This window comes from Poecilia reticulata, unplaced genomic scaffold, assembly GCF_000633615.1.
Source record: "Poecilia reticulata strain Guanapo unplaced genomic scaffold, Guppy_female_1.0+MT scaffold_298, whole genome shotgun sequence".
Taxonomy (NCBI): domain Eukaryota; kingdom Metazoa; phylum Chordata; class Actinopteri; order Cyprinodontiformes; family Poeciliidae; genus Poecilia; species Poecilia reticulata.
Window position 1 is genome coordinate 25,166 of NW_007615073.1, and position 21,574 is coordinate 46,739.

Sequence of the window (21,574 nt, forward strand, 5' to 3'; positions counted from 1 at the left end):
CAATTTGAAATAAGAAATGTAAAATGTGATAATACATTTTTGTGTTTATTTGATTCCTATTCAAGAGACTTTGATAAGAATGACTATATATAGGCAGCTACAGAGTATCTTTATTTCCATTTTTAGTTGGTGGTGTGCCTCGGGATTTTTTCAATTAAAACAGTGTACCTTGACTCAAAAAAGGTTGAAAAACACTGATCTAGAGAACTACGGACCAGGACCAGCCCCGGCTCCAGACGAGTTTAACAGGAGGGGCATCGACTTATTTTGGGGGGACAAAATTAATCTACGTTGCTGAACATAGACAACAACATCAGTAGCATACAGGCTACTTGTTAACAAGCTTAACGTGCTGTATTGATATTAGCTAGTCATCTTTTAGCTATCATCACCTGCATCCAACAGCTTTACTCAACTCAGTCGGTTAGTTCGGGGAAAAAACTGTGCAGTTTATGTTTTGCTGCCATGATTCTAACACACACCTGCACAGCAGCAGGTCTCCTTCGCTGCCTCACAGCGTAAACCCAGTGCGAGCGTCTCAGCTTTCATGTTGCGATGGAAGGTGGCTCGGAAAAACAAGTTACGACTTTTTAGCAACGGATTAAACTGTTTTAACTGCTGAAAAAGGTAACAGGACACCGATATGGGACGTGCGGGAACTCCTATTTTATCAAATTGATATAGGAATAACAGACTGTTGGCCATTCCAAGGTAAAAACAATAAACAGCTTCCAGTCCGGGGCTCGCTACAAACACCGTGAAAGCTCAAACTAGGTGTTTCAGCAAAGTTATCCCGCTTTTTCCAACTGCATGCGCCCTAATCAGACGCACACAGTGCGTGTTTTCTCACGCAAATCCACATGCCTTCAAGTACAACTTTTTTTAAAAAACATGTGCACTTTCAAAGCTTCAAAGAACCTAGCACCAACTAGGCGCAGCGAGAGCATTACACGTTTTCGATGTGTACCGTTACTGTGTAAAMACAGATCGTAATTAGAACGTTATCGTGTAAACGATCCAACAAAAACGGAACAAAAGTGCCGTTTTTATTGGATCGTTGTCGTGTAAACGCAAAGGCGGATTAAGTCTTCCAAATTTCAGAATGTATTATTTGGCTTCCCAGTTCCGTATTATATGGATGTGGATTCATTGAAATGGTAACGATGTGAAGTGGGTCCCGATAGAACAACAAGAACTAAAATCTGCATCATTATCAATTATCCCCTTCCTGGGTTCTAAAAAGCAACTCTCTAAAATCACATCAAGTCCTTTAATTTTAGCTACCTATAATGCATGGCTTCAGTTACATGCCCTCTTAAATCTAAACATAGAATTGTTGGTTAACACACCACTTAAAGGTAACCCTAGCATTCCCCAACCTATAGCAGATGGTATATTACAAACTTGGGTCAGAAAAGGCATCAGATCAGTTGGCGATCTTTATACCAACAATGTCTTTGCCAGCTTTAGTCAATTATCAGAATTTTATGACTTGCATAGGCACAATTATTTCAAATATTTGCAGATCAGACATTGGATTAAGAGCCAAACAGAGATATTTCCAAATAAACCAGAGGAAACTCTCCTTAAAACATGTTTATTAGATACTAAACGTACCACCACTAAAGGACTTATTTCTTGTGTTTACAAAATTGTTCTTGATTATTCACCAACTTATGAGAACAAAAAAAATTAAATGGGAGTCAGACTTAAACTGCAAATACGATGATAAAAACTGGAGCAGATTACCAAATTCATCTCAAACAATATTAATATCAACAAAACACAGACAAATTCAATTTAATATTTTACACCGCATATATTACACCCCATATAGGTTGAATAAACTGTATGCCAACATCACTGACAAATGTCAAAGGTGTAAATGCTTTGGAGTTGTATTCACTTGCAGACCTACTGGAATAATGTAATTCAAATATCAGCAGTTTGTGAGCTTTCTTTAGATGCTGACCCCAGGATTTGGATACTTGGAGATGTTATGTCCTTGAAATTATATCCTTGCAAGAAATACTTTGTTTTGTTAGCATCATGTGCAGCAAAAAGGCGTATACTTAAAAATTGGAAAGCTATGGAACCTCTAAACCAGAAACACTGGATCAACGAACTATTGTCATTCTGTACTCCAGAAAAAAATTTCACTCGATAAGGGGGACACTGGTTAAGTTCAACCTGATTTGGACTCCCTTCTTGGACCTTCTAACCAGATTAGATCTGAGAGACTGATTTGTATTGATCTTAACTGTCTTATTTCAATTCTTACCTTAAAAAAAAAAAAAAAAAAAAAAATTCAATATTTTTGTTAAATTTCTTTTCTCTTGACTCTGGCCTTTCAAGAATATGTGATGTGTTAAATATATTACTGTATCTGTTGTTACATGGAGAGAGTGGGTGGGGTGGGTTTTATTTTTTAAGTGTTTTCTCAAAAAAAAGAAGGTAGTATTGTACATTTGATGTAGATTTTGTATGGCTGGACCTTCTGAATAAATATATCTATACAAAAAAAAAAAAGATTAGAGCCTAAATACGTTCTATTTCCAAAACAGAAAGGCTACGTAATGTTACCCAGCTAACAAATTACTATTGCTATCCTAGCATATCAACTAACAGCTAGAAAAAAACCAAAACATGTACCTTCGTAGTCAAACTGGTGTCAATCAGCGAGGAATTTGTCCAGTTTAGATTATGTTGATGAAGAAAAATGGTTTGCAAATAGTGATATATCTTCAAATCATATTTGTGGCAGCTGCTTTAGAGTCCTGAAACAGCGTTAACTACACACACCAGAACTAAAGATACACTGGATCGAGTCAAAACGGATGTTGTCTGACGTCATGTGAAAAGGGTCTATTACCAGCATCGCTCTGGCTTGGTTTCATCTCACATTTTCCCCCTTGCCAGCTTCAGTCGTACAATAACATTTTAACTTTAAATATATAATTTTTATATCATTAAAATTAATGGATGTATGAGCCATGCTATGTGTTGCTTTGGAAGTTTCTTTGAGTTTCTACATTTTATTGTAAAGAACATATTTTCAAATGAATGTTCTACTTCAGGACCTTTAAAAATAAAGAAACTATTTTCCTATGAGTAAAATATTAGTTAATTTATGTTTGGCGTTTATTTAGCTGCAATCGTAGCTTTGATTTTTGAAACCAGCTTTTATTTTGAAAACGAGTGTCAAGTGTTTTTCCGTTTTCGGGTGATGAGCCTCCAGGTGGATTGCTGGGCTTCCAGCCCAGCTTTCCTGAGTAAAGCAGAATATTTTCAGGTAAAGAAAGTTTGTGAGAAATTGGAGTAGTTTTTAAGGACTGGCACGACTCTAAGAAGACTGAAAGTGAATGTAAAGTTTTAATCAACACATAATGAACATCAGAGTATTTATTTCCCGATGTCAGTGGCAAGGTAATGGCTGTTTCTAAGGATTGGGGCTTCAGTTACTAAGCATAAGACTAAGCGCAGAAAAATGCAACTAAAATTAGGAATTTATGTTTTTCGTAGGGTTTTCCATTAGCACCACAAAAAGCCAGAATTTTTTCGGTCTCTGGATCATAACAAACAAAAAACAACAATGAGAAGTGGAACGAAGGAATAAATTTTACTACAACTCCAACAGCAAGCCTCCATTACAGAAATGTAGAGTTTCAGAGATATTAAAACTTACCTTATTTTCCGCACTATATGGCGCACCTAAAAACCTTCAATTTCCTCAAAAGCCGACAGTGCGCCTTATAATCCGSTGCGYCTTATATATGGACCAATATTGAGCCACAACAGGTCTAGCARCTRCGGTAAGCAGCCGCCGACTTCATTTTCCCCCGTAGAAGAAGAAGTGCGCGGTGCATGCTGGGATAGTTGTCAGAACGCTGGTTTGTTAATAAAGTTCGATAATACATTTAAAGCCAGGGGGGAGGGGTGGGGAAAGAGAGACAGAGACTGCAGCGGCAGCGTGTAGGTTGGTCTTGTGTTGCCCAGAAAGCAGTTGGGCACAATATCGCAACACCAACACCGTGAGTGAAACAACAACTGGGGTCGACTACTACACTGTCGACAGTGGGGTCGACAGTATATATAAAGTACTCGGGGACCATTTCTTTATAAATGTGGATGTGTAATAATAGAGTACGGAGCAAACTGAAGAGTCAATTCTATGCGCCTTATAGTGCGGAAAATACAGTGCATAATCATTTTTGGAGCTTGAATCATCGAAGAATCCATGGAGGGGTCAGGAGGGGGAGGTTAGGCTGATGACTGGCGATTCATCCTCAACCAGACTGGTTCTAATATATACAAAAAGGCAATAAAAGGATTAAAACATGCTGTAAAACGTAAGAAGACACAACAGCGGAAATAATGCTCTCAACATAAAAAAGATCTGTTCAATTTAGCCAAGAATTTGATTGACTGTTCACCGGCTCGATTTTTTTCAACACTTATACTCCGCTAACATTCGGCATGCTAAGCTAAATATCCTAACACCGAGCCGCGTGGCGAACATGACGTCTATCATACAGGTTGAGCTCAACTCAAAATAATAGTTATAAACCATCTCAGAAAAAAATGACTTACAGTAAATAACTCAGACATGTGGAACGTAAATAGTCCTGAAATGACTTGGCTTCTGTCGCTTCGCTTCGGTGGGAATCTGTGATTCGGGGGGCGGAGTCAGTGAATTACCTCCTTCAGTGTTGTTGCTGCTGTAGGAGTTCAGAGTTAAGAAGTCAAGAGTTATTGATTTTATTTTAACACCTCTAGATTTGATACGGAAACACTGGATTTTAACTGCTAATAATTTACACCCCAGAGTTACATAAACAGAATGTGACTCTATTAGAGTAAAATTAACTGCTTCTGCATGAAATCTACCAACACCAAAACATTTAACACTTTTGAATTTGCTGTGAGTAATCCAGAACATGCTACTATGGAATATTGTCTCTGTCCTTCGATATCGACCTAACAGGACAATTAGATCCTTCGCAGGAAGGATCATCATCCACAACAAAAGGGTTGGATGATACGAGTTACAACAACCTTAATTTCTTTTTGGGATAAGTATAGTATTTTTGACCTTAACCCTATCCTTAACTTTTAAAAAACAAACTAAAAAAATATCAAACTTCAAATGCACAACAAAAAGGTTGATGGTTTATTTGTTCGTAGACTGACAGTAGTGAGTTCTTAGTTTTATTAAATTTCACTGGAAAATTGAGAATTGATCATCTCTTATCTGCAGATCACTGTCACAATGGAAGATGGCCTATTCTGATTGGTTCATCACCTGAGTAGCTGAGTTCAACCTGTTGATGAGATTCTTCCCAGCAGATACAGATAATGATGTGTCCCACTCCTGTGGTAAACTTTGTCCATACCGGATAGACAGGGTTTACTTCAATGTTGCTTAAATATTTGATATGATTGTCCCCAATCATTATAATTTTGTTAGAATTTTCTTTAAAGCTTTGCAAACATGTAGTTCAAGTGAAAATTTGTTCATACCACTGGAAGAATAAAATGTAAAATAATTAAATTCAGATATTCACTTCAGATCCGAAATGATACAGACATCTCTGAAAACATCATAAAACAACATAAAATACTAAGCATTGTTTTGGTCTAGATCCACGGAGAGTTGCTCACCAGGAACTTAATGCACATATTGGTCAAAACCTAAATTAATCAATGATGACAGGATCAGATTTTTACCCATTTTTAAGTTATTTTTTTTATATACATTTAAATCTTTTGTGTTTTATATTAAGAATTTCAGAAACATGTGATTCTTGAGAATAGGGACAAAACAGGTCCTATTGATAAAGCACAAAATTTGAATAAAATATACACAAAATATAATTTTTTCAAATATCTGACTAAACTAACCTGGGTCATGTGAGCACAACGATGTATATTTTCCTGATGTTTGCTGAATATTTTTTTTATTTTAAACACTGTAGTCGGTGGATGATGCCTGTAAAATTCCTTGTCCTGGAGCAGAACTCAATACATTATAATAGTTTAAAACAATTAAAGAAATACAAAAATTATATATTATGACAATTAAGTTTAAGTGGTCATATAAATAATTATAAAAGTATCAATAAATTTAATTAAAAATCAATTTTATATATATTTTCCAACTCCATTGAAAACTGTCCCTAGTTTTTGTCAGAAATGAAAAGAATGTAAAAAAAAATCAGGCATTATTGGGGGACACCAGAACTTCTGAGGACCCCGTGACCACTTCCTTTGCTAAAAGGGCTAGTTAGCTCTGGTTAGCTTATGTTATTCTTTAGTTTTTTTCTTCTTTTTATTCCTAAGTTGTTTGTCACAGCCATGATGTGTCAACACCATAACTGACAATTTACAAAACTTTGATGAAATTTTGTGAAATAAAAGCTTAATTTTAGTTTACTGTAAAGATTTCATGGACCTGATTAGCCACAATATGGCCTCCTTCAGAATAACATCATATAAATTGAGGTAGTTTGGCATTTCGTCATCTCCGTCAGATGTCAACTCCATCAGAGTTTTTGTGACTATTTCAGTGAAATTGTTGTCAAATCTCACTTAAATGTGCAATTAATTCATTTTAATGTATTTTACATAAATTGCATTACTTCACATGTACCAGGTTTTTCATTTTACTCACTAGTTTGTCACCACCTTCAGTTCTGTGTCAACTCCGTCATGCACTGTCAACTCCGTCAGATGGACTTTTTGTTGTTTTTTGTTTTAAATAATATTTATTTTGTTGCTTGAGAAGCATTTGTCTGTAAAATAAGTAAAAATATCACTAATAGATTAAAAATTATTTTATATTTACTTTTGTCAGATGGTGATGACAAAGTTCTAGGTCAGGTCGATTAAAAATGTAATTAAAAAAAAATGTTGCAACTGGGAGCCTGCACCTTAGCATCTTTACATTTCCAAGACATTATTTGTCATATTTGCATACTTAAGGTTGAGAAATTAAAAAAAAAAAGATAAGAGGGTAAATATGATGGCTGGAATCCAAATAAATATATTCATAGGTAAAAATATAAATACTGCTGAAAAGCAGAGGAGACTGGGCTGTCACTGCCCCTAATCTGCAGAGCAACTTCCCTCTCAATAGTAGATCTGCTGCCCGTGGTCTTGAACACTTTAATTCATTCCTTAAAACTCATTTTTATTCTTTGGCATTTCCATAAGGCCTGGCATTGAAATATAATTGCCTGTCTGTTTTAATTTGTCTTTTTATTCTTATGTGTTTTTATCTGTGGATTTATGAATACTGTACAGCACTGTTTTTAAAGTGATTTATAAATAGATTGACATTGACATTAGTCCTGTTAATATGACGTTATAATCTGAGTCATAGTTAGTTTTACTGTCACGATTTTAGCCCTTCAGCTCTACTCTGACTGTGCTGATTACTCATTACCCTCACCTGCTGCTCCCTATTTAAACAGCTGCTCGTCACTCAGTGCTAGATCGTCTGTTGCCACAGTCACAGCTTTCAAGCCCTGTTCCTTGTTCAAATGAGTCTCCTGGTTTTCTGATCCTGTCTGTTTTTTTTTACCACAGATTTTGGCCTTTTTCCTCTGCTGTGGGAAGATTTTTGACCTGTTGTTGAACCCTGCCTGCCTCTGACCCTGCCTCCAGTTTTCTGTCTGTTGGATTTACATTGCCTGAGAAGCCCCCGTGCATGACCCTGGATTGTTCAACGACTTAGTCTCTGGTTTGTGGAATTTGTCCCTGTCATCTGGTTGTCCCCACAGCCCCCACGGCCCACTCACCCTACCCTCCCCAAGGCTTCCCAACCCCTATGGTTCCCCCATTCCTAATTCACCAGTGTGACCTCGCCCTGTGGAGCCCCTTCTTCACCCTTATTTTGTAATAAACTTTTGTCTACTGAACACTTGTCTTGGCTGCGTTTTGGGTTCTGGCTGATTTTGCATACTCGTTACAGTACGATCTCGCCAGAATGAACCCACAGCCAAATCCTGATTGGTGTTCTAAGGTGGAGGGGGCCATTACTGGCCTAGAAAGAARTGTCCAGGAGCTTTTACAGGGACTTTCGTCTCTAAGGAATTTTCAAGCCCAAGCTAGACCCTCCGTTGCACCACCACGTCCTCTAGCTGTCACTCCCTCAGTTAACGGTAACAACGAACCTAGGATTCCCCCCCCCCAGAGCGTTTCGATTGGGATCCCGAACAGTGCAGACCTTTTTTAACCCAGTGTTCTCTGCTTTTTGAACTCCAGCCCTCTGCCTTCCGTTCTGAGTGAGCCAAGGTGGCCTACACCATCTCTCTGCTATCTGATAAGGCTAAGCAGTGGGGAACTTCTGAGTGGGAGAATGATGCCAACAGCTGTGACTCATTTTTTGATTTTTCTGAWGAAATGAAGAGGGTTTTTGATCCAGTCCGTCCTGAGAGGGAGGCTGCCAGGAGACTGTTTTCTCTCAAACAGGGCTCTCGACCTGTTACTGACTACATAATCAATTTCCATGCCTTGAAGTCCAGTTGCCTTTGGAATAATGAAGCCCTGTTTGACGTTTTTTACCAGGGCCTGTCAGATGAAATCAAGGATGAGATTGCTACCCGTGACCCTCCCAAGACCCTCAAGTCCTTAGAAAGGCTTGCCACACGGATTGACCAACGCCTTCGTGAACGTAAGAGGGAGAGGTCTTCAGCTAATTATCAAAGAAGGGTTTCAACTGTCCAGGTCAGTCCTTGCAGCATGCCACAAGTCTCCACAACCCCCCCTGATGGCACTGAGGAGCCCATTCAGTTGGGTAGGACCAAGCTCTCTGCTGAAGAGAGGGAGAGGAGGTTCAGAAATCACCTGTGTTTCTACTGTGGAGAAAGAAACCATCGCACTCTTAACTGTCCATCAAAAGGACAGGTTCAGTAAAGCTTGGGGGGTCTTTGCTGAGCCCTATCCTCAGATCTCAGAACCCTCCACACAATCAGTGCACCATCAGATTTCCTGACTCTCCTGAGGGGAGGGTGGTTCCTGTTTTCATTGATTCTGGGGCTGATGCTGACTTTATTGATGTTAGCCTAGCACATGCGCTCGCCTTGGAGTTGGAACTTCTAGATGAACCACGTGATATTTTTGCTATTGATGGGCATCTGATTGATCAAATAACCCACTGCACTAAGCCTGTGTCTGTACTGATTTCAGGAAACCACCACGACGGGATCACGTTTCTGCTGACCAGGTCTCCTGAGATTCCTGTGATTCTAGGACGCCCGTGGCTAATAAAACACAGTCCAGTCATCAATTGGCTCACTGGTGAGGTTCATCTTGCTCCACTTCTTGTCTGAAGGAAGCCCCCATCATGACATCGCCCTGCGAAGTTAACAATGACTATCCAGATTTGTCTAAGGTTTATCATAATCTGTGTGAGGTATTTAACAAATCTAAGGCCACTTCTCTGCCTCCCCATAGAGAGTACGACTGTGCCATTGACCTCCGCCCTGGGACCACCCCACCTAGGGGCAGATTGTATTCCATTTCTGGTCCTGAAAGAGAGGCTATGGAGGAATATATTTCCGATTCCCTCAAAGCAGTCTGTAACCTTTTTGGGTTTTATCATTGCTCTGGCAGGATTTCCATGGATCCATCAAAGGTGGCAGCCATCTTGGAGTGGCCCGAACCATCCAGTGTGAAGGAGCTTCAACGGTTTCTTGGGTTTGCCTATTTTTATCATCGCTTTATCAAGGGTTAAAGCTCAGTGGCTGCCCCTCTTCATCAACTCACTTCAACCAAGACTCGGTTCAAGTGGTCGCCAGAGGCAAAACATGCTTTTGGTAAGCTGAAACGTCTCTTCACTTCAGCTCCCATTCTGCATTTTCCTGATCTGTCTAAACCTTTTGTGGTGGAGGTTGATGCCTCAGACACTGGGGTTGGTGCAGTTCTGTCTCAACGGTTTGCAGATGATGCCAGGYTACATCCTTGTGCCTTTTTTTCTCTCCGGCTCTCTGCCTCTGAGAGAAACTACAACGTTGGAAACGGAGAGCTGTTCGCTATTAAACTATCAAATTGGAGGAATGAGGCACTGGCTGGAGGGGTCGGCACTTCCTTTTACTGTGTGGACAGACCATAAGAACTTGGAATACCTTAAGTCTGCCAAGAGACTGAACCCACGACAGTCTAGATGGGCACTATTTTTTTTAGCAGATTTGACTTCACCCTGCCTATCGACCTGGTAGCAAAAACGTCAAACCAGATGCCCTTTCAAGACTTCATCTGTCCTCTGTCTGCTCTTCTGATTCTGTTGACCATGACTACATCCTTCCCTCCAAGACCAGGTTAGCTCTAACCAGAATAGAGACCTTGCTCAGGAGGAGTCATCGAAAACAACCACCTCCAGCTCAATGTCCTAAGGGTCTTCTGTTTGTTCCTGAAGAAATGGTTTCTAAGGTCCTTCAGTTCTGTCATGGCTCTAAACTTTACTGTCATCCAGGTATAACTAAGCAGTGGTCCAGTCAGGATTCTGGTGGCCCACTCTGAGAAAGGACACACAGGAGTTTGTGTCACCTGCTCCAGAGTAAAGCCCTCCAGACGCCCCCACTCGGTCTACTGAGGCCTCTGCCGATTCCTCATCGACCATGGTCCCACATCTCTATGGATTTTGTCACCGGCCTACCTCCCTCTCAAGGTAACACAGTACTCCTCACTGTGGTTGACAGGTTCTCCAAGATGACCCACCTCATTCCTTTACACAACTTACCTTCAGCACCTGATCTCGCTAAGGTGATGGCTCGAGAGGTGTTCAGACTTCATGGCATTCCCCGCAACATCGTGTCTGACAGAGGACCACAATTCATTTCCCGTTTTTTGGGGTGAGTTTTGCACCCTTCTTGGCATTGATGTCAGTCTCTTTTCAGGCTTTCACCCTCGGATGGATGGCCAGATGGAGAGGATGAATCAGGAGGTTGAGTCCAAGTTGCGCATCCTTTGCATGGATGCTCCTAGTCACTGGTCCCAGAACTTACCTTGGGTAGAGTATGCCATCAATGGATTACCATCAAGCGCCACGGGCCTTTCACCATTTCATGTTATTTATGGCTATCAGCCGCCCATTCTCTCTGTTCAGGAGGGAGCCGCCCAGGTTCCTGCTGCCCATTTATCAACGCGTCGCTGTCTCAGAGTCTGGAGAAGGGCCAGAGCTACACTCTGCAAGACCTCTGCTGTTTATACCCGGAATGCCAATCGCCACAGATCCCAAGCCCCTAGATAACTGGTCAGTCAGAAGGTGTGGTTATCCACCAAGGATCTGCCCATCAAGGTAGAGAACCGCAAGTTGGCACCCCGTTTTGTGGGCCCATTTCCTGTTGCCAAGGTTGTTAACCCTGTAGCTGTGCGTCTCAAACTGCCGCCTTCATTGCGTGTACACCCCACCTTCCACGTCTCCAAGATCAAACCATTAATGTCGTCCAGGTTTTGAGTTACCAGCAGTGTTGTGGTCAAGACCAAGACTGAGGGAAGTCGAGACCGAGTCAAGACCAAGACCAGCGCCCTGCTCTACGTGATACAATAAAATGTGAAATATGATCAAAATTACTTTTCAAATTGATCTAAAAGATCCCTATTCCCATAAAAACACTTAGATATTACTTAATAAATTTTACCAATATTAAATCTTCCATCTCTGTGCTACAATCCGCGGTGGTCTCGTGCCATCCCTAAAAAGATAACAAAACCATTAAACATAGCACCATTCTCTCTCTGCACCATTCTCTCTCTGCACCATTAAACATAGCAATTGAGGCAATGCCCTGACGGTAAATAATGCTCAACTATGAACCCTCACCAAGGAGCAACAAGCAAGAAGTAACCAACCATAAGAGGCTCACCATGACTGTTCTCACCCTCTCTCCCGCTACATGAAGCCAGGTAGTCTGACACCATGGCACACATTACAGCTGTCACTTTGAACGAAAACAATGAAAGAGTAATGTGCATGCTCTGCGTAATCTTTTGTTCTTGTGTTTTGTTTATTTGTTAATTAAAAAAATATCAATGTACATAATTAAATAAAATCCTCATAGCTACTGCAGTGTACGCAGAACATTACAAAAACAAAGAACGATGTTCTGTCAGGTTGCCATACGCTGTCAGATTGCCATACGCTTAACACGAACTCATGGCTATGTCCGTCAGTCATCACCAAATAATTTTATTTAATTAGCATCATAGAATCATGACGTAGATCATCATACACTTTATCAACATTTGTATGGCATCCTGACTTGGCAGTTAAGTAGGTTAATGAGTTTTACACGGGCGTGTGTTGTAGTTGACTGCAGCTGCAGCCAGACCTTGCTTTAAATACACATTGAAACCATGACAACACATGTATATCTATACAGTTATCATTGAAAACAATTTAATGACTTATTTTCATCATAACTTGTTGTGTATGGTGAACTGACAACTCCTCTGACGGTCTGACTTATTAATGCGCAGGCATGATACTCACTGCATGTATGCTATTCTGACAGCGTATGGTAATCTGATAGAACAACAGTGTTCAGTGGCACTCCAGTCCTATTTTCTAAGTAAAGAGCCGTTCAGAAAAATCGGACTGTTCCTGAATGTCACGTCACTATATTGCAGACTTTTGGATACAGCGTTGTCCCATATTTGCGACAAGTCAGTCAACACCTCTGCACAATAATTCAGCGCAGTGAGTGTTTTTTTTCATCACAAATGCTTATGTGTCTAGTTAGACGTAGTCCCCACCGTCTGTGAAAGCGAAGTGCTGCTGAGTTAGCTGTGGCCATCGGATTTCTTATGATTTATGCAGCGCTGTTCTATTACTGACCATTAGACAGACATCTGCCGCTGAGAGAAAAACACTGCGCATGTCTCAGAGCGCCGTGTGCGAGTGAAAGGTGGGGAGGGGGAGAAGGGAGTAACAGAAACACGCAATTGCTTGGTTTTTAATTGGTGCTTTTTGCATCCACTGAAAACAAAGATGTTAACAAATCTTATTAGGAATGGACAGTATGCTGTACGCTTAGTGATATTTTTACATTTGCGGTCTTGACTGGTCTTGAAATAAAATACCGATTCCTCAGCACCCGAGACCGAGACAAGACCGAGACCAAATGCGGTCGAGTCCGAGACGAGAATGGTCTCGAGACCAAGACTGACCTCAAGTACTACAACACTGGTCACCAGCATCACAAACCCAAATGTACTGTACTGATCACATGTTAGAAGTTGGCTGGGTTGTGTGTAGGTTCAAATTTGAGTAGCTCCTTTTATTTTTCCCTCCCTTTTTGGTGTGAGTAGCCGAGTGCATTTGTGTGCATGTTGCATTATGTATGATGCTTCCTGCGTGATGAGCGAGATGACACAAAGAAAGTGATATCCTCTCCAGAGATAATGAGGGCAGTGCACGCATGCATACACACACACACACAGTCTTCAGATTGGTTGACATGCACAGTGTGTTGCTTAGAGACCTGTCTTCATCAGATGAGACATGAGGTAATCTCATTTAATCTTATTAGGAATCATAGGGTTAGACAGATGCAGTAAATGAACTGAACCTTTGTTCAGTCCTTCTTTTTGCCCACAGTGGACTGATACTGAAGCCAAAAGAAATGCTGTTAATGATGATCAGTTTATTGCCTGAATGAACGCTTAATTGACTGAACTTACATTGTACTTTTATAGTCATAGCAAACACTAAAAGCAGTTTTTCAGTCAATTCAGTCAATCTGCACTCCAATACCTCCAATGGCAGAACCCTGGACGCATTTACCCCATCTACACTCGCAAATATTCACACATTAATTCAACGATACATGGTGTCAGCTTGTTTTGAGGTTATCCAGGAGTCATTATATTGCCCAAGGACACTTCAACATGTGTTGGAAGAAACTGAATTCAAATTCCAGTTGCCAGTTGACTACTGAGATGTTGATGCTCCAGATATTGCTGGTTGTAAATAAATTTAAAAAAAGCACCAATCCCTGGAACCAAAGTTTTACAGTTCAGTGGATTTTCTTACATATTCTTGTCTTTATGGATAAAATAAATATTAGTTATTATTAGTAATCAAGAAATATTAGAAACTATCAGCAATCAAACATGTAATCAGTGCTAACTACGCTAGAAGTACATTTCACATATTGTTAACTTTATTGTTCACAAAGCAAAGGTTAACCAAACCTTTGCTAATGGCTGTGTATTCAATTTAATCCTTGACCTGCAGAGTCTCTTGGAGCCCCCAAGAGACTCCTGCAGAGTCTGTTGCCCCCAAATTTGGGTCCCTAAGGAATAGTTATTATAAAACTAAGAATGCTGGTCTCAAAACCTTTAAAGCAGTGGTTGATTTTTTTTTCTTTGTTCATATTTACAGAATATTTTATTTGCTTTTAATAAGTAGCAGAACATGCCAATCAGCCATGATTGGCATGTTCTGCCAAAGTGAAATAAATTAACGTACTTAAAGGTTTGATTTCCCCCCACTTTGTCATTTTTTGTGAATTTTTGATTGCTCAATTTAAATCTTGTTGCTGTCACTTATTTGCTACTTTTGAAATCAAAGAGCAATTATACTTCATTTTAAAAGACATCTCTGTTATTTCCCATTGATATGTTTGTTTTAGTCATTACTAAACTTTGAGGAAAATTACCTGAATGAAATTACCTGAAAGTGTCATTTAGAGGTTTTATAGAGAATAATTAAATTTTACAGACAATGAGACTGGATTGCTTTAACTACAGGAGTGGCCACGGCAGTATGAATTTACCCAAAAGTTACATTTTCTCCATTTTGGTTGCTAATAGGGAATATTGAAGTTACATAATTATTTTCAGTTCTTCAACAGTTTCCTAAAGCTCCAGCTCTTTACCAGGTCTTGTTTTTGAATCAGTGGGGAGGAGACATAAAAATACAAAAGATACTTTAACTAGACAGAAATATGCTCTTTACAGTTTCTGCACAGCTTTTGCAGGGACAATCACAATTTAGGTTGCAGTTAAACAATATTGTTAGAGTTAAGCCGCCATGGAGGACAATGTTGTAAAGGACCCATTCAGTCAGAGATCATATTTGCATCTGATGCTCGTTCCTATAAAGCCAATATTATTCCCCTTCGGTTTAAAATATGCATGACTGGCATTGCAGAGAAGTCAAACAGGCTTCATCTAGCAGTTGTCAGAGCTACAGCCAAGAACCTCTGAATGGAGAGAGTGATTGTCCCTTTGGCTACTTTTTGCATGGTATAAACACACACACAAATATTCTTATTCATGGTACATTCCTTATTCTTTTGAAATTAGCATACTAGGACAATGAGACAATGATAAGGGCTGCTGTGTTTCACTTTGTGTCCTTTGTGTCCAGTCAATAAGCAGCCTGTTTTCTTTCATCAGAGCCTGCAATATTTTGCATTGAGAACATGAGAACTCTTTCATTTACTGTCCCCTGTACTCTCACAATATCAAGCCTTCATTGAGAATAATGCCAACTCTGTTCTTCATCAAGGAACTCAGACAACTGGAGTCTAAGAGGATATTCAGTTCCTAGAGCCTAAAACAAAATTCAAAACCCTGTTGATGCTTCTGACTCATGCCATCTTTGCGGAAAAAAAGGAGAAGAAAACAGCTTTTCATCTGAGAGTACTCCCAGAGAGCACACTGATCTGTGGCTCCAATCTGTAACAAATATATCAAATTGCATGCATACTGGTGCTGGGAAGACCTTAGTTTGGGGAAAACAATAACCTATTATTTTTAAATGACTGAGTGGACTATTTAAGAATATTAGGAAACCATCAGAAGAAGGGTCCGCGGCTGCTTGAAACCATCATAAGAGGAAAAGCATCTTCATGTGATGAGCCACAAATAGCTGAAGTGACTGAGACGACCTAATTCTATCTATGACTAAAGAGGACAGGACTCAGGGAAGGAGAAGAGACTCCATTCATCACATGCCTGAAGAAACTAGGAACAGCTCAAATCTCCCAGGCCTCCAGCAGACGACCCAACCTGGTGATAGCTCATCATGATGTTTCAGAATAGCACAGAAACATGGGCAAAGACATTTACCAAATTCATTTTGGTTATTTGGGATTTGTAACCTCCGGTTTTCACAGCAATAGGCAGTTTTGATGGAATCAGACAAATAGGAAAATCTTGTGCAAATTTATTTCCTATCAGCCCCTCCCACTTGGACAGACATGAAATTTTGTTCTCAGACTCCATATCTCTGACAAACAAATGTGTGCAACAGTTCCAACATAGTCAAGCCTTGGAGGACCAGACATTATCTTGTTTTAATAAATCTGCTGCTTTTTGTTGAGAAGAATAGATTATTATTACTGTAACTATTCTTTTTTTTCTTCTTTTCTATGAAAGAAAACAGTTTACTGCTCTCACCAATTTACTTTCTGATTCCAGAGTTGTATGTTAAAGGCAAGAGCAGGGGTGCAAGTAGGAGGGTACGGCAGGGTACTGCGTACCCCTAAAAGATTTGACGGGGGTACGTAGTACCTGCAAGAGAGAGGAGCGGCTATCTGCTGTAAAGAATCAACGGGTTCACTGTGCAGCCACTAATCAGCCGTGACTGATTAGTTTTTCAAGAACAATCTAAAACATGACTTAATCAGTTAATAAATGGAGTCTTGACAAAAGTTCAGTCTGGAAGACTCTAGTCGCACCTGCCTCATCAATCAGCGCCTCCCTCTTTGCAACCTGGACCTATCAGCGCCGGGCCAAGCCTCGCTCCAGCCAATCATCATTTGGGCTCCAGTTGAAAAGGACCTTCACCCATGGCCTCCTCTGCGCACCAGCTGCGATCAACCCACCTGCGACCCGGAGATGGGGCGGACCAGACATTAGGCCTCATCATCCTCCGACCGCCGCCACCAGTACAGGCCCCAGGGGGGTCTACATTCCTATGCTGCATCAGGAATGTTGATCGAGCTTGTCAAAGTCCAGCTCGACGTCCCCGGCCTGGACCTGAACGCCAAAGGACTTTGTTTATTTTCATGTTCATTTTGTCATTAAACTCTTTTAATCGCTTTCTTTCTCCGTTTGAGTCTCTCTAGATTGAAATAGCTTTTTTCTCATTAGGCCCGAGGTTTTTGAGTCGATCTCGGCATCAGGTGACAAGCTGAATGCCGCCAGGAGGCTGAGACCAGCACGTCCTCCTCTGACTGGCTTAAAACGTTCGTAACTTCCCAAGTAAAAAAAAAGCATACTTTAGTACACTAAATTTTAACATACGTTAGCATACTATGATTGATGTACTTAAACTGTACTATTTTGGAACAACTTTTTTTGTGCTTAGTACACTTTAGTAGTATTTAAATAGTATTAAATTACAACTTATAGTATGCTTTAGTATAGTATACGTACTTTTTTGGTACAACTTCAAGTTGTACTTAGTGTAGTTAAAGTATATAATATTTCTGAGCTTTATTATTATATTTTGATATAATTATTATATTTTGAGTGTAATAATTCTGTCATAGAATTATATTAAAAATATTTATTTAATATTCCATCCAGCTCCTCCGGAGGAACCCCAAGGCGTTCCCAGGCCAGCCGAGAGACATAGTCCTTCCAGCGTGTCCTGGGTCTTCCCAGAGGCCTCCTCCCGGTGGGACGTGCCTGGAACACCTCACCAGGGAGACGTCCAGGAGGCATCCTTACCAGATGCCCGGGCAGCGGCTCTACTCAGAGTCCCTCCCGGATGACCGTGCTACTCACCCTATCTCTAAGGGAGAGCCCAGCCACCCTGCGGTGGAAACCCATTTCAGCCGCTTGTATCCATGATCTCGTTCTTTTGGTCATGACCCAAAGCTCATGACCATAGATGAGGGTGGGAACGTAGATCGACCGGTAAATCGAGAGCTTCTCTTTTTGACTCAGCTCTCTCTTCACCATGACGAACCGGTGCAGCGCCAGTTTCACAGCAGACGCTGCCCCAATCCGCCTGTCGATCTCCCACTCCCTTCTTCCCTCATTCGTGAACAAGATCCCCAGATACTTAAACTCTTCCACTTGAGGCAGGACGACCCCCCTGACCCGGAGAAGGCACTCTACCCTTTTCCTGCACTGAGCCTCATCCCGGCCGCTTCACACTTGGCCGCAAACCGCTCCAGCGAGAGCTGCAGATCACGATCTGATGAAGCCAACAGGACCACATCATCCGCAAAAAGCAGAGATGCGATCCTAAGGCCACCAAAACGGATCCCCTCAACACCTCGGCTTCGCCTAGAAATTCTGTCCATGAGAGTAATGAACAGAATCGGTGACAAAGGGCAGCCTTGGCGGAGTCCAACTCTCACTGGAAACGAGCCCGACTTAGTGCCAGCAATGCGGAACAGACTCTGACACCGGTCATACAGGGACCTGACAGCCCGTACCCCCATACTCCCGAAGAACCCCCCACGGTCGAACGCCTTCTCCAAGTCCACAAAACACATGTAGACTGGTTGGGCGAACTCCCATGCACCCTCCAGGACCCTGCTGAGGGTGTAGAGCTGGTCCAGTGTTCCACTACCAGGACAAATACCTGAATCCGAGTTTCGACTATCCGACGGACCCTCCTCTCCAGGACCCCTCAATAGACTTTACCAGGGAGGCTTAAGAGTGTGACCCTTCTGTAATTGGAGCACACCCTCCGGTCCCCCTTTTTGAACAGGGGGACCACCACCCCAGTCTGCCAATCCAGGGGAACTGCCCCYGATGTCCATGCGATATTACAGAGTCGCGTGAGCCAAAACAGCCCTACAACATCCAGAGCCTTAAGGAACTCCGGGCGGATCTCATCCACCCCTGTCGCCCTGCCATCAAGGAGCTTTTTGACCACCTCAGCGACCTTGGCTCTCCAATCTCCCCAGAGTCCCCAGGCTCAGCTTCCTCAACAGAAGGCATGTTGGTGGGATTGAGAAAGTCTTCGAAGTATTCCGCCCACCGGCCCACAACGTCCCGAGTTGAGGTCAGCAGCGCACCATCCCCACTATAAACAGTGTTGGTGCTGCACTGCTTCCCCCTCCTGAGACGCCGGATGGTGGACCAGAATCGCCTCGAAGCCGTACGGAAGTCTTTCTCCATGGCCTCTCCAAACTTCTCCCACACCCGAGTTTTTGCCTTAGCGACCACCCAAGCCGCATGCCGCTTCGCACGCCGGTACCCAACAGCTGCTTCTGGAGTCCCACAGGTCAAAAAGGCCGATAGGACTCCTTCAGCTTGACAGCATCTCTCACCGAAGGTGTCCACCAACAGGTTCAAGAGTTGCTGCCGCGACAGGCACCAACAACCTTGTGGTCACAGCTCCGGTAAGCCGCCTCGGAAATGGAGGTACGGAACAAGGTCCACTCAGACTCAATGTCCCCCACCTCCCCCGGAACGTGTTCGAAGTTCTGATGGACTCGATCTTGTAAGGGCCAATTAAACGAGGAGATAACTTTTTGGTCATGGATTTTAGTGGGATGTTCCTGGTGGATAACCAAACCAGTTGATCAGGTGAGTAGTCAGGAGCAGGACGCCTCCTCCGATCAGCGAAACGGCGGTTCTGTTCGGAAGAACGATTCAGTGTTGTGACAGTGTTCCGCCAAATGGAACGGCAGCGGCGAATGTGGTGCTGGACAGATGTAACGGCAATCTCCTTCTCATCCGCAGGAAACAATGGAGGCTGGTACCCCAAGGAGACCTCAAAAGGAGAAAGATGATGAGACGTGAGAGTTGTGTGCATACTCAACCCAATGCAGAAACTGGCTCCAGTCCGTGGGGTTGGTGGAGGTGAGACATCTGAGTGTCGACTCGAGCTCTTGGTTCATGCGCTCGGTTTGTCCGTTCGACTGAGGGTGATAACCAGAAGACAGACAGACTTTAGCTTCCAAGGCAGCACAAAAGTGTTTCCATACCTGAGCGGTGAATTGAGGTCCTCTGTCCGACAGGATCTCCTGCGGGATGCCATGCAGTTTGAAAATGTGTTTAACCAAGAGCTGAGCAGTCTGAAGAGATGTGGGCAGTTTTCTTAGCGGAATGAGGTGGCAGGCTTTGGAAAAACGATCAACCACAGTGAAAATGGTGGTCATTCCTTTGGACACCGGTAACCCAGTAACAAAATCAATTGCAATATGCGACCAGGGTCGTTTGGGGATAGGAAGAGGTTGAAGCAGACCAGAGGGGGGCAGATGGGATGATTTGTTTCGGGCACAAACCGGGCAGGCCAGGACAAACTCTTTAACATCTTTGTGAAGTGATGGCCACCAAAACCGACTGGAATTAAGGCTATGGCTCTACTGGTTCCGGGATGGGCTGAGAATTTTGTTGTATGCATCCAATTAATTAACCCAGCTCTGACTGAAGATGGTACATACGTACGGTTGGGCGGCCCTGTACCAGGATCCGGCTCGGACAACAGTGCTTGTTCTATGAGGTCGGAAACCTGCAGGAAACTGAGGCAACTGTACAACTGGGGGGCAGAATAGTGGCTGGTGTCTCTTTGGACTCTTCAGTAGGGTAGAGTTGGGACAGGGCGTCCCGACTCTACCTTTGTAATGTTTTTGGACCCAGGTCGGTATGTGATGGACAGGTTGAAACGGGAAAAGAAGAGGGACCAGCGGGACTGACGGGGATTATGTCTTTTGGCGGATTGAAGGTATGCGAGATTCTTATGGTCGGTCCAGACCAAAATGGGATTCTCTGCACCCTCCAGCCAATGTCTCCATTCCTCTAAGGCCAATTTAATGGCGAGGAGTTCTCTGTCTCCAACATCGTAGTTCCTTTCAGCAGGGGAAAGTCTACGAGAGAAAAAGGCGCAGGGGTGGGTCTTTTGGTCAGATTCGGAACGTTGAGAAAGCACAGCTCCGACCCCAGAGTCTGAAGCGTCAACCTCTAGGATGAACTGTTTTGTGATGTCAGGCTGAATGAGGATTGAAGCGTTAGCAAACAGAGTCTTCAACTTTGTAAAAGTGGCATCTGCTTCAGGGGACCAGTGGAAGGATGTCTTAACTGAGGTTAACGCAGTCAAGGGTTGGGCTGTCTGACTATAGTTCTTGATAAACCTCCGATAGAAATTAGCAAACCCCAGAAACCGTTGAAGTTGCTTTCTATTGTCCGGGGGAGGCCAGTCCAGAACAGCCTTGATCTTCTCCTCCGATGATCTTACCTGTCCGCCCTCGAGCACAAATCCCAGGAAGGTGACTGATGGGCGGTGAAATTCGCACTTTTCAGCCTTTACAAACAATTTATTCTCCAGCAGCTGCTGGAGAACAAGTCTGACAGAGTCTTGGAATAGATCAATATGTCGTCAAGGTAAACAAAAACAAAGATGTTCAAAAAATCTCTCAAAACGTCATTCACCAAGGCTTGGAAACAGGCAGGTGCATTTGACAGGCCGAAAAGCATGACTAGATATTCGAAATGGCCAAGAGGTGTCTTAAAGGCGGTTTTCCACTCATCACCCTCTCGAATTCTGAGAAGGTGATAAGCGTTTCTTAAATCTAATTTAGTGAAGACAGTAGCTCCCTGAACTGGTTCGAACGCTGAGGCTAGGAGAGGTAACGGGTACTTATTCTTGATGGTT

At 42.4% G+C, this 21,574-nt stretch overlaps 1 long non-coding RNA gene across 6 annotated transcripts in view; it reads left to right on the top strand.

The window, feature by feature from the left end:
• Positions 1-16,275, top strand: part of LOC103460809 (uncharacterized) — a 26,350-nt gene extending 10,075 nt beyond the window's left edge. Inside the window, exons 2-5 of one of the 6 annotated variants that reach the window (XR_533002.1) lie at positions 7,588-9,818; positions 10,475-10,669; positions 10,899-11,011; positions 11,087-11,530. This is a non-coding gene — a long non-coding RNA (uncharacterized LOC103460809). Of the gene's footprint in view, positions 1-7,587; positions 9,819-10,474; positions 10,670-10,898; positions 11,531-15,517 lie in introns of those variants that run through there. The other 5 variants (XR_001776325.1, XR_001776324.1, XR_533000.2 and 2 more) reach the window with 5 other exon arrangements.
• The last annotated feature ends 5,299 nt before the right edge of the window (positions 16,276-21,574 follow it).